At 38.5% G+C, this 13,995-nt stretch overlaps 1 protein-coding gene across 2 annotated transcripts in view; it reads left to right on the forward strand.

Moving 5' to 3' along the window:
- The window catches only part of ATP10B (ATPase phospholipid transporting 10B (putative)), a 257,027-nt gene that overhangs the window by 135,329 nt on the left and 107,703 nt on the right, over nt 1–13,995 (forward strand). The gene's annotated exons all lie outside the window — the stretch shown is intronic.

Raw genomic sequence — 13,995 nt, forward strand, 5'->3', positions numbered from 1 at the left:
CTTTGATAAACCTCTTTCCTATAGGAAACAGATGAACATGTATGGTGTATTGTTCTTCACAAAGCTATACATGGATCTATTTGCCCCTATCCTGAGGATAAAATATGCATATTGCAATAAACGAAAAAGTTTGTGCAATAAAGTTTATGCGTTGTCACATGCCAATGCAAAGTCTCTGTCCAGACATATTCTTGCTTGAAGTTTAATGAGTCTTATGACAACCAGGGAGCCTTTAAGAATCTCAAATGAGGCAAAAATGTTATGATACACTATCCTGGAGAGTCCAGGTTTCCTGCCCTGAAGTGCCAGACTCCTGCTTGTCCATACCAGCTCAAGGGTCCTACTCATAGTGGGAGAGCTAGAAGTAGTGTGGCTCACAGCAGAAAGTCACTTAGTATTATTTCAGGTAGGGATAAAGGAATATTAAAACAAATGAACGATCCATAAACAAACATTTGACCAATTGAATTTCTTGATACCAATAACCAAGTATCATTGTGGCACTGCGGTCAGGATCTGTGCTGTTATCTAATTTGAAATGTTCTCTAATTTAAGAAATTTTTTAAATGCCCAGGTGAAACACAAAGTCTGTAAATTAGTTAATAGTACTGTACCAATGTTAGCTTCTTATTTTGATAAATGTATCCTGATTCTGTAAGATTAAGAATGTCAGGTAAAGGAACTCTCTGTACTATCTTTTGCAAGTTTTCTGTAAGCCTAAAATTATTCTAAAATCAAAAGTTTATTTTTAAATGAATCATCCAGGGCAATCACAGACGTCTAAAGTTTTAGGAGCAAACACAAATGGCTTACATTGAGGTAGAAAAACCCAAAGCCAAGCTGTCCAGTCTGTGCATTAGGAAACTGACAGTTCTGCTTCTAATTACCTTTGTGACCTTAAGCAAGTCACCTAACCTTTCTTCATCAATTTTGTTATTCCAGAGTAAAAGATACATCAGATGAATCTCTAAACATGGAAAAATTCAGAATTATTCGCAGCCATACCCTCCAAGCCACAATTTCACCAAATATGAAAATTCAGTATAAACAAATTTAATTCTGCAATCTTCCAACTGACCTAAACAATACAGTTCCACTATGTGCAAATATCAAGTCATTTCTAAGAAAATAAGGAACTAAAGATTTAGTAATACATAAGGACAGTGTATCAGAAGTAAATATTTGCATGAGATAATATTGAAAGATAAAGAATATTGAAAGCACAGGAATTGTGATTTTAGAACTGCAGGAAGAGCTTTTGCTAAGAGCTCTAAGAGCATCCTTTTACAAGTACTTTAGTCAGAAAAGCTCCTGAGCAGTTAAGGACATGTAATCCTGTGTCATGGGAAGGGAGTTTCAGAAACACTTCCCGAATAATTTGTCCATCTCAAAGATCCAGTCAGAATCACTGAGATCTAAGAAGCCCGAAGTCAAAAACCCTTCTTCATAAATCAGAACAATTTTGTTCTTATGCTTCATAACAGATGTGCACTGCAAACAAAATTAATTTCAAGTTTCTTGTGTTAGGGGAGACAAGCATTAGAAAGTTCTAGGGAGAAGATTGTGAATGAAACTGTGCAATACTTATTTTTTAAAAGGATAAATTCCATTTATATTAAAATTATGTAGTATGCTACCTTAATAGTCTTGTTCAAAATATTTTTTATTATATTCTCAAAACTTAGTCACAAAGAAAGAGAACTTCTGCAATGAGCTCTTGAGTTCCTTAACCACAGATCCTTTTAAGTAGGTATATTGAGGAACTTAATGCCTATGTCAGGAGAAAATCACCATAGTACCTCAACGGACTGTTTGGAGGGTAAAATGGAATAATAGGGTTGAGGTTCCTTGAAATTTTTAAAGATAATATTGAAAAACAATTTTTTTTATTCATTAAAGAAATCAGATACCTCTTGGTGCCTATCATTGTACTGAGTGGGGAAGGAGGTGTAAAGTGCTGATGGTTCCTAGGAGGTGCTGGAGTAAAGTGATGACTGAACTGGCCAAGCACTGGGGAAGAGTAGTGACTACTCCCAGAATTCACTGGAGGGAGAGAGTGGTCACTGCTTTCAGGAGACACTGGGGGGTTAAAATAGTGACTTTCCCAAGAGACCTGGAGGATAGAGTGATGACTGCCCTGTAGAAGCCTTCAATCTAGAGAAGCACATAGGCTCAATACACAGAACTAAGACCTAAATTGGGATAAGGACAGAGTACTATGAAGCACATTATTAACCCCTTAATCATACTTCTGGACCAAGGAAGGGTTTCTGGGGGAGGGAACATCTAAGTCATAAAAATGAATGGAAATTAGCTAGGCGTTGGGGGTAAGGAGTAGATAATGCTGCTGGTATTGGTTGTGATGGTGAAAGAGAGACACAAAAGGAAATAAAATGATTTCCTATGACTAGGTAGAACATGAAAGAGATAAACAAAAGAGGAGCTGTATCTAGTTCATGGAGGGAAGGACTTGTAAATAATGTTAAAGTTTTGTTCCTTATTCTATTTTGAAAGCTTGGAAGGGTTTTTGAGCAAGGCAATGAGATGAATGGATTCACAATTTGATGATATCTTTTTTATTTCATTTTGTGAAAACAGATTAGAGAGGAGCAAATTTGGAGAGGGACAAACTATGAAACTGTTCAAGTAATTGAGGCAAGAGATGAGAGTGGCTTAGACTGATGTGTAGTGGCAATAAGCCCAGAGGTGAGTGGACAGAACTGATAGAATGTGTATAGGTTAGGATCAACAGGACATGGTAGTTGATTGGATACATTGGATGAGAGAGAAATCAAAAGGGTAGCTGAAGGGGTAGCATCACCGTTCCATGAGATAAGAACTGGGGTCAAATAGCAAGTATAGGAGTAAAGATAATGAGTCTCTTTGGAAGCAAACTGAGCTTGAGATTCTTAAGAGAAGTCCAGATGGTGATGTCCAGTAGAACAATTGGATCTTCCTTGAAACTCCTCCTTATATTGTGAATAGAAGTTTGGAACACATGGAGGCCTTTTGAGAACCTTGTCATTACTATATTAATTTAGTAAGAGAGGAGAAATAATAAATATGAGAGGACTCACTTATTTCTTTGGAAATATGAGAATGTTGAGCCCAAAGCATGGATGAAAAAAAAAAACTCAGCCAAAACAGATCTACAAAAAAGCCTCTATTTCTGAAAAGAAAGGATCAGTCACTTAGCAACTATGTGCTTGAGATCTTCCTTTTTATGGATAGGCTATCACCTGGGGAGGAAATAGTCTTCTCTCTGGCAAAGTCCCTCATGAGGGCCGCTCATCTCCTTGACTTTTGAAAAGTCAGGGTGGGGATTAAACCTGAAGCAAAAGTGTTAGAGACACACATGGGCCTGAGTGATAACCTGCTCCAAATCCCTCATTCATAGTGGAAGGAACTAAGGCCCAGAGAGCCTTGCTCCTGGTCACACAGCTGGTTAGTGGGATGTATAAACCAGGTGTCAGCCTGGTTTGGCTTACCCTTCCCTTTAAAATCCAAATTAGATGAATTTGAAAAATGAAAAACCCTATGCCACTACATGCCTCCCAAATTTCTGTGAATTTTTATGGGACTTACGTTTCTCCTTATAATCTCTGGTTCTGATTTCTAGTATTTGCTAAGTTTCTTGTTCTCCACTCTTTCTTGTGCCTCTTCTTTTAGCTTCTCCCCTTGACATTGAGCCAAATATGGGAGCAACTCCTTCTTGACTTCTAGACTTCTAATCAAAGGTTACCATTTATAAAAGTCCATTCAGCATTGTGAAGTTTTACAAACAATTTTAAAGTAACATGAAAAGAACATATATCATATTTCAATATCATACATATATTAGTACATATCTGCCCTTTAAAAAAAAGTCTCATATATACAATGGAATATTATTTGGTCATAAAATAGAAGGAAGTCTTGCCATTTGCAACTACATGTGATGGGTCTTAAGGGCTTTATGCTAAGTGAAATAAATCAGAGGTAAACAAATATAGAGTAATCTCATATGTGGAATCTAAAAAGCAAAAATTAAAAAAATGTGCTCATAGAAATAGAGAACAGATTGGTGGTTCCCAGAGGTGGGGGTGTAGGGATGGATGAAATAGGTGAAGGGTGTCAAAATGTATGAACTTTCATTTATAAAATAAATAAGTCCTGGGGATGTAACATACAACATATGACTATAGTTAATAACAGGTATTATATATTTAAAAGTTGCTAAGAAAGTAGATCTCAAAAAAAAAGTCCCTCTACCCTTTTCTGACAACACAAGCACGAATCTGCTGCCATCTTAATCACTATTTCTTGTGCTCTTGCCAGCTAATTCTCTCCTCCTTTCCCTCTCCCTTTTCTTCTTCCCCTTAATTTGTGTTCCCTTACTTTTCATCCCAAGTGCTAATCAGCCTATATTCCCTTCCTAAGGAAACTCTGGAGGCACCTGCTAAAATATCAGTTTTTCTTACCCCATTTTACAAATCTGGTGCAATTGCTTTGCACTAAGCCAGGTGTCTAGTCCATTTGACCTTGACAAAGCTTCTCCCAAATTTCCCACTTCCTTCTCACTTGCTGCCTGCCTCACCTCCATCTTTCCTGGAGGTATTAGTGAGCACGTAACTCACATAATCATGCATATGTTTGGAGTGAGGTGAACTGAACCTGTCATTGTCACTATTGTCTTTTAATTGCTTTCAGCCCTGCAGACTTTGAACAACTTTCTTCACCCTTCAGCTCAGCACTGATTTATTCAGCTTGTGCAAGCAATTTGTTCACTTTTAATTAGACCCAACTTAATTATTTTGTCAGTAAAGTAAACCAAAAGAATCTATAAAACAACTTTTAAGTGAAATCACATTTCTGCCTGAAGGGATATAAAAAATGAAATTATGCATCTCATTTTGCCTGCCTCTTACAAAAAAAAAGATTGCCCACATTGTCTTTTTATTTCCCAAGATCTTTTGCCTTTATTAAGAAGATACTTGGGAAATCAGGCCTGTAACAGAGGAAAGAAAATGGTTAAAGGTAGATTTCAATGGAGGGAAGATATGTGAGTGCATAAGGCAGGGTCTCTCCATGTTTGTTCTTTGGAAGTCACTACTTTACAATGATCTGGGAGCTGGTTACGAGTACATATTTCCCACCCCACCCCTAGAGTGCCTAACTCAGTAGATCCGAGAAGTGGGAATAAGAGACAGAGCTTCTCACTTGCCTCTTCTTGAACATTCTGGACTTATCCCTGCTTCTGGATACCCAAGCTTTCTTATTCACTAATAGACCATTTCTGCTTCTCCAGGAAGCTTGCCTTGTCCTCCTCAGTCACCCATATTTTCTTCTACCTTTGACAACTTCCAAAGTGTCTATGTTTATTCAATTCCCTGTTCATACCCTGTCCATTACCTTTCCCGTGTATATACCTCATCTCTCCAACCATTTTGTTGGGGTGGGAAATGTGCATTGGGGAACTTTCTCTCTGCCCTTAGCCAAATACCCTGTATTCAGTTTCATGTTCCCTCTGCTACACCGGTGTTTCCAACCTTTCAGAGCCCGAAGACCTCTTTTTTCATAAAAGATTTTCATAACCTATACCTAAGAGTTGGTATAATTTTAGTATCATGGATTGAGAAAATACATAATAGCAAAAGCTTACCATGAAATCAGTAATGCCTTTAAACAAATTTGCAATATATACATCTCAACCATATCTGCTACACTTAAAAGCAGTGGCTTACATTTGCGATGGCATGGATGGAACTATAAAGTATAATGCTAAGCAAAATAAATCAGTTAGAGAAAGCCAAACACCATATAATTTCATTCATATGTGGAATTTAAGAAACCAAACAAACAAGCAAAGGGGAAAAATTAGAGAAACAGAGAGACAAAGCAAGAATCACTTTTAATTATAGAGAACAAACTGAGAGCTTTGAGAAGGGAGGCAGGTGAGGGAATGGGTTAAATAGGTGATGGGGACTAATGAGTGTACCTGTCATGATGAGCACAAGGTAATGTATGGAAGTGTTGAATTACTATATTGTATACCTGAAACTATTATAACACTGTATGTTAGGTAACTGGAATTAAAATTAAAACTTAAAAAAAGTACTGTCTCACATGTGACTGCAGCACATGATGTGTTCTATCTACAGACTATGCCAGGAGCATGTACGAATTCACTAACATCTCAATATCAGCAGCCTAACTCAGGGCAGCATCTGAGGGCCAGAGTTTAGGGGTCACTCTCTTGGCTTCAAATTTGAAGGAAAACACCCAAATAGAAGGTGTCAGAGTGTTTAGAAAGTGTAGAATCCCTTTCCTTAGCTTACAGGAAACAATGACAGGTCTTACCATATCCTATGGCCATGCTGGCACATTGCCTTAGTAGCCCTCAGTGGATTAATACTATACCCACTCTGTGAAAAAATGTCATTTAATCTGGGACTTGGAAATGACACCAGTGCTTACCAAAGATTCTATGTGTTCCCCACATAGTAAGCCTCTCTTATTGCCAGGATTAGACAATGTAACTAATTGTCACCATTTGACTGAAGCAAAGTGATGTAGTTCACTTCTGCATACTGTTATAGATCTATTTAAAGCCACATGTTGAGATTGTGATGCAGAAGGAGCCCGGACCCCTGAAACGTTGGATTGAGGAGAGTTATTTGGAACTGCAAACTCTTCATAGGTTGTGCTAAGCCACTGAGATTTGGGACTTTGTCTCATAGCCTGGCCCATGGCCTAGCCTGACTAATATGGTAGGCAAAATGTGAAGGAAGGACCCTCAAGGGAGAGGAACTACCAAGTGCCCAGATTCTCATGTAGGGTTGGGGAGGGAAGAGGAGAAAGAGAGAAAGCTTGGAGTGTTTGAGAATAGTTGAGTAAGAAGAAAAGAGGTGGTACAAGCTAGGTCACATGAAGTATAATGTAGGCCACGGTGAGAAGGCTGGGTTTTATACAAAAGCAAACATAATCATCGAGAGCATTAAGAAGAGACCTGTCATGATATGATTTGCACTTGAGAAAAACAACACTGGCTGTCATGAGAAAACTAGGTTGGAACAGGAGCAAGTGAGGATGCAGGACCCTGATGGAGGTCTGTGTAGTGGTCCATACAAGAGACAGTGATGTCTTTTATTAGACTGAAAGCAGGAGAAATGTTGATAAACAGATGGATTTGAAAAATATTTAGAAAGTAAAAATGGATAGAACTTAAAAATAGATTTACTGGGGGCGCCTGGGTGGCGCAGTCGGTTAAGCGTCCGACTTCAGCCAGGTCACGATCTCGCGGTCCGTGAGTTCGAGCCCCGCGTCGGGCTCTGGGCTGATGGCTCAGAGCCTGGAGCCTGTTTCCGATTCTGTGTCTCCCTCTCTCTCTGCCCCTCCCCCGTTCATGCTCTGTCTCTCTCTGTCCCAAAAATAAATAAAAACGTTGAAAAAAAAAAATAGATTTACTGTAGCAAATGAAGGAAAAATCAAAGATGAGTTCCAGGTCATTCAGGTAAAGGGAGATGCTATTCATAGGAATGGGGGCTACTGGACCAAAGACACCTAGAAAAGAAATGAAGATGGCAAAGAAGCAGTGGGATACTCTTGTCCAAAACTCATGAGTGAGGCCTGAACTCCAGATATACTTAATGGGAGACCAGCTTGCTGGGTGCCTGGTGATGCCCTAAACTACAAAAAACCTGGGGAGTAATGGAGTATAGCATAGCAGACCACAGATCTTTCTTGTTGTCTAAGAAACAAAATCATGGGGTGCCTGAGTGGCTCAGTTGGTTGGGCGTCCAACTTTGGCTTGGGTCATGATCTCATGGTTTGTGAGTTCAGGCCCCATGTGGGGCTCTGTGCTGGCAGCTCAGAGTCTGGAGCCCACTTCAGATTCTGTGCCACGCTCTGTCTGCCCTTCCCCCGATTGCACTGTCTCTCACTCTGTATCAAAAATAAATAAACATTTAAAAAAATTTTAAAGAAACAAAATCGTTGTCCTTGAAAATCTGTTAGATTAAGGCTCTCATGGACCATGGTGCTAAGAAAAATCAGGGTAAACAGCATTCACAAAAAAGACTAGCGATGGAGACTGAGTGTGGTACGCCATTGATGTCTGAGTTCTATAAAGATCTACCCTTTGATCATTCCTACAAAGACCTGTTCTATAGGATTTCATTTGTCACGTGTTTTTATTACCTTCTACAGAAGTACATCCTTCAGTTAATTTTACTTAAGGTGATTCCTATTTTCTTTTCACTCTGCCTTCCCCTTCCACACTGGTGCCCACTCTCACCAGCCTCCAAAAGCCACAATCCCCACCCCACCCTGTGCAAGGGCCTGCAGACACATTTCTTATTCAATATTTCTCTCTGGAGGAAGTCAGCATCTGGCATCCTAATTATAGGACACATTTTGTAGCCTGTGAATGAGGCAAATCACAGCTCCTGCTCTTCCCATTGGGAAGGACAGAGCACTTTCTGGTGCTTGTAAGAACTGATTGCACTCAGCAGCTATATGTAGAATCCCATAGCTGCATACAAGACAAATGAAGGCTCTGATGTTCAGCCATCTTCAAGGCTTCTAGCCTATCTGAATTGCATTGAAGAATGTCTCCACTTGGGTCATTCCTTTCCCAAGAAGGCCTTACCAAACTTTCCCAGGCAGGTTCCAGAACTGGAAAGCTTAGTGAGGGCTTTTCAAATTGTGATTTCTGTTTTCTAGCCTGCAACTAAACATATTCCCTTGAATCTAAAATGTCATGAATTTAATAATATATTGTGAGGGTAAAAAGAAAAAAAAGAAACCTATTACCATATCAGTTATGTGACATATCCTAGGTTCAAAACGTTAAAATCTGAACCAAAAATTACATCTTGGATTCTAAAAAATATAGGTTTTTCTGAAAGGGAGAGAAAGAAAGTTCTAGAGAGGAATTATTCTATTCCCCTTTTTGTTTCTCCATCTGTAAATGGGTATGGGTAAAATAGTTAGAAGACTACATAAAAGTTATGACCATTTCCTCAAGCAAATCCAATTAGATTAAGTGGGGAAAAAACAAAATGAATAGAAAATTGGTAATAAGCTTGTTGTATTGCAAATCTTTCCTTGATCTAGTAGAATGCTTGGGGAATATATAGGAATCAAGTTCTCTGGATTTTTTATTTAATTCAGGGTAGATGAAAAACCTTTTGTTGCTGTTGCCTTTGTTGTTTTGACACTTCTGTGGGAAATGAACAAACAAACAAAAACCTTGAAAAACATGTTAGCAACCTTTCCTGCATTAGTACATAAGCCTCCAATAATGAAAATGACTGACACTTTCTGGATAATTGGTGATGTTTCTGAGCCTCATTCTCAGAATAGCAAAGAGAGATATGGAAGGCCTGGGACAAAGCTGTGATAATGGGCCAACAGTTTTTATTTCAATAAAAGTAGGTCTATGTTAGTGCCTATGAAAAAAAAATCATGTGTATCAAACCCCTAATTTCAGATATCATTGCTTTACATGAGGCCAAAGACAACATTTAAGCTTTTGAAAAGTTATTTGAGGGGTGCCTGGGTGGCTCAGTCAGTTAAGCGTCCAACTTTGGCTCAGGTCATGATCTCATGGTTGGTGGGTTTAAACCCGTGTCAGGCTGTGTGTGCTGACAGCTCAGAGCCTGGAGCCTGCTTGAGATTCTGTGTCTCCCTCTCCCTCTCTCCCTCTCTGTCCCTCCCCCACTCACACTCTGTCTCTCTCTTTACAAAATAAATATTAATGGGGGCACCTGGGTGGATCAGTTGGTTGGGTGTCCGACTTTAGCTCAGGTCATGATCTCACACTTCGTGGGTTCAAGCCCCATGTCGGGCTCTGTGCTGACAGCTCAGAGCCTGGATCCTGCTTCAGATTCTGTGTCTCCCTCTTTCTTTGCCCCTCCCCTGTTCATGCTCTGTCTTTCTCTCTCTCTCAAAATAAATAAACATTTAAAAAATTTTAAATAAATATTATTAAATTTTAAGTGATTTAACTTAAAATATACTGCACTTAATAAAACAAATGATCTTTGGGTATGGCAGAAATTGGAACAGTGATTCAAGAATGATTACAATTTGGGGAAAACTGACATAATTGATTGATTTAAGGACACACTAACCCCTGACTATTCTAAGGTGGTTATTGTTTGTTAACGAGGTGTCTAACAGGAAATTATCTTATGAGATTTACACATTTTGTAGCACGCAGGATAGAGTGCTTTACAAACCCCTGTGGTTAAGTGAAGGCCAAACTCTCTTAGCTTCTAATTAATTCTAATATCAAGATAGTGTACTATTTATTAAGAATCTAAGTACAGATTACATTTAATTTTATAGTATTTTTAAAGTTTACTTATTTTGAGAAAGAGAGCACAAGCAGGAGAGGGGCAGACAGAGAGGGAGGGAGAGAGAATCCCTCTCATGGTCCCACTGACAGTACTGAGTTGAATGTAGGACTTAAACTCGTGAACCATGAGATCATGACCTGAGCCAAAATCAAGAGTCGGACACTTAACTGACAGCCCCCCAGGCATCCCCCAACTCACATACTTTTTGAAGAACTGGACCTTTAGGTAAAGTAATTCTCTAGTCACCACTTGTTACTGCTTTCTAGCCTTACTTCAGTTTTCTTTCCATTTTTAAAACCAATGTTTGCTCTAGCTAACAGGACACTTGCAAATGTGGCTTCTTTCTAGAATGCTCACTTACTTCCAGACATACACAGACAAACACCACACACACACACACACACACACACACACACACACATCCCATCCAGTTACCTCGCACTGATGATCCTGATCTTAGCTCATGCCCCACCTCTTCAGCAACAAGGTCACATCCTTCTGTTATGTAATAGCAGTGCACCCTGTTCTCCTTTGTGGCACTTATCCTAGTTGGTGAGTATACACTTGACCCTTGAACAGTGTGGGGGTTAGGGGTGCAGGCACCCCACACAGTCAAAAATCCCCATATAACTTTTGACTCTCCAAAAACTTAACTACTAATAACCTATGGAAAGCCTTTTGGATAACATAAACAGTTAATTAGCACATAATTTGTATATGTATTATATACTGTATTCTTATAATGAAGTAAGCTAGAGAAAAAAATATTTAAAAAATAGTAAGAAAGAGAAAATACATTTACAGTTCTATGCTGCATTGAAAAAAAATCCACATATAAGCACACACATGTGGTTCAAAGCCATGTTGTTCAAGGATCAACTGTATCATTATTTCTATGAGTGTTTATTTATAATCTGTCAGTCTCACTAGAGTGCAAGCTCCAGAAGAAAAGAGATAGATGTATAGGCTTTACTCACCTGGTACAAAACAAGAGTTCAACAAGTATTTTTTGGCTCACTGAAAGACTGGTTGACCCCTAACAGTGAAAGTAGAATTTGCCAAAAATGGGGTTTACTTGGTTCATTAAAATAAAAAAGGGAAATGGGATTAATTGGAATGTGGACTAGGCAAGATGGAGAAAGTTGGGAGCAAGAACAGGATTTGTCAGTAAACTGTACTTAGTACGTTAGGCTAATGGCCCACCATATAAAAATGTACCCCCCTAATACGCCTGGGTGGCTCAATCAGTTGGGCATCCGACTTCAGCTCGGGTCATGATCTCACAGTTTGTGGGTTCGAACCCTGTGTCGGGCTCTGTGCTGACAGCTCAGGGCCTGGAGCCTGCTTCAGATTCTGTGTCTCCTTCTCTCTCTGCCCCTCCCCCACTTGTGCTCTGTCTCTCTCTGTCTCTCAAAAATAAATAAATGTAAAAAAAAAATTAAAAAGAAAAAAAATAAAAATGTACCCCCCTACCATCTAGAGCACATTTTGCCCAGGGGCAAATGATAGTGGTGCTGGAAAGAATTACTACTTCAAGCCAGAAGGATCTGAGTGTAAATTAGTAAAACTAGAATACCTTCAAGTTTATTGTTAGTGGGAGGTACCATTTCAGAAAATTAGAATGAGAGACTTTATCAGTGACCAGACCTTGGAGAGATGCTTCAGACATGTCCCTCCCTTTATGAAAGCGATAAACCACACCTCAGATCGAAGGATTGCACAATCTCCCTTTGTTTCCTGTTCCAATTTTGGAAAGAAGTAGCTTACTTGGAAGAAAGAGGAAGCAATGGGTTAAGGAGCTACTTTCCTGTCCTCTCCTGGCCCCCCTCCCCAGTCCATCGTTGTGTGCTTCCACCAGAACAAAGCGTGGGATCCACAGCTGTGGTCATGTTGTTTCACTGCCTAAAACTCTTCAGGACTCCTTTATACTCTGAGCATAATAAATAGCCTTAACAGGCCATCTGGTCCTTGTCTGTGCCTCCATCCTCAACTTTGTTCTTTATCCCTCACTTCATGTATTCTATAGGACACTCCTATGAACTGTGTTTCCAGAGCCGGTTCTTCTACCTGGAACACCCTCGCACAACCTTCCTACCTAGCTAAGTGTGTATGTGTACATATGTATACACACACATATACAAACATGTACATTATTTTCTAAACCATTGAAACATCTTGCCCCTTTGCTCATAACTACTTTAGGATGGACGTCCTAGGAACAAAAACATTTTCTTACATAACCACAATGTAATTATTATAATGGAGAATTTTGACATTATTGAAATATTATTAATCTTCAGTTCATTTTTAAATTTTATGCAATGTCCTATTATATGCCTTATACCTACTTTATCTCCCCCAATCCAGGATCCAATCCAAGATGGATCCATTTACTTGTCATATCTTTTTAGTCTCTTTTAATCATAAATATTTCCTCTGCCTTTCTTTGATCTTTGACACTTGAAAAACATAAGCTAGTTATTTTGTAAAATAATCCCCAGTTTGAAGTTTTTCAATATTTCCTTGTGATATCAGAAATGGTGCCATGTCCTTGGTACATCATATCAGGAGGCACAGAATGTCAAGTTATACCATATTGGTGATATTGCTTTGATCTCTGGGGTAAGGTGGTATCTACCATGTTACTTCACTGCAAAGTGATTTTTTTTTTTTTTTGGCCATTGTAATTAATGATTTGGGAGAAAGATACTTTGAAACTATGGAAACATTCAGTTCCTCATCAAACTTACGTCCACTAGTTTGGCGTCCATTTTGCGTGTGCTTTATTTTTAAGAAAACTTATTTTACAGTGTTAAGAAAAGTAAAGACAACTAAAATAAAATAAAGAATATGACACAATAAATGAACTTTTTAAACCACCCCACCAAAAATACCTGCATCTCCTGTATCAACCCAATCACCTTTTTTGAAGTTCTTATAACCTAAAATTGAGAGAAGTCTGTTATGTATGGCATTAGCCACTGCAAGATTTCTCATTTGCATTTTCAACTCTATTCATGAATTATCTTTTCATTTCCTTTTCTTTTACAATAATAAAAAAATCCATGAAAGGGACATTTTTTAAAATGAGAAAGAAGATATACAATATTATTTCTGGCTTACCATATGTCATAATATTGCTTTTGGTCACATAATAATGGGCATCAGTAATTGCATTTATTTTTTCATGCTTGCTACAAGGATTCACTTAAGACTCTGAAGAGCTCCTGTGGATTGAAAATCATTTGGATTGATTAAAGTCATGAGGAGAATTATGATAAGGGTCCGATCATATGGGCATCAGGAAAGTAAAATATTATCATTTAAACTAGAAATGGAACTTTTTCTCCTTTAAAGGATTACATTTTCAATGACAGGTGGAGTTTCTCATAGTAAGATTAATAATATCTGATGTTTACTCATCCATTTATTCAAAAGAAAATCATCCTGTGAGCCTAGTAGGTGAGAAGCACCATTATATACAACTTCTAACCTTTCAAAGTATGTCTCTATAATATTCTTCATGGTCTTTAAGTAAGAATGGCTAGAGGGAACCTTAAAGTTTTGCTTATAGGTTCCATTAAAAGAGCTCAGAAACAGGAATATCCTAAATAACACAGCATTCGTCCATCATCTAGGAGGATCATCTGAA

This window comes from Leopardus geoffroyi, chromosome A1 (genome assembly GCF_018350155.1).
Source record: "Leopardus geoffroyi isolate Oge1 chromosome A1, O.geoffroyi_Oge1_pat1.0, whole genome shotgun sequence".
In the NCBI taxonomy this organism is placed as follows: domain Eukaryota; kingdom Metazoa; phylum Chordata; class Mammalia; order Carnivora; family Felidae; genus Leopardus; species Leopardus geoffroyi.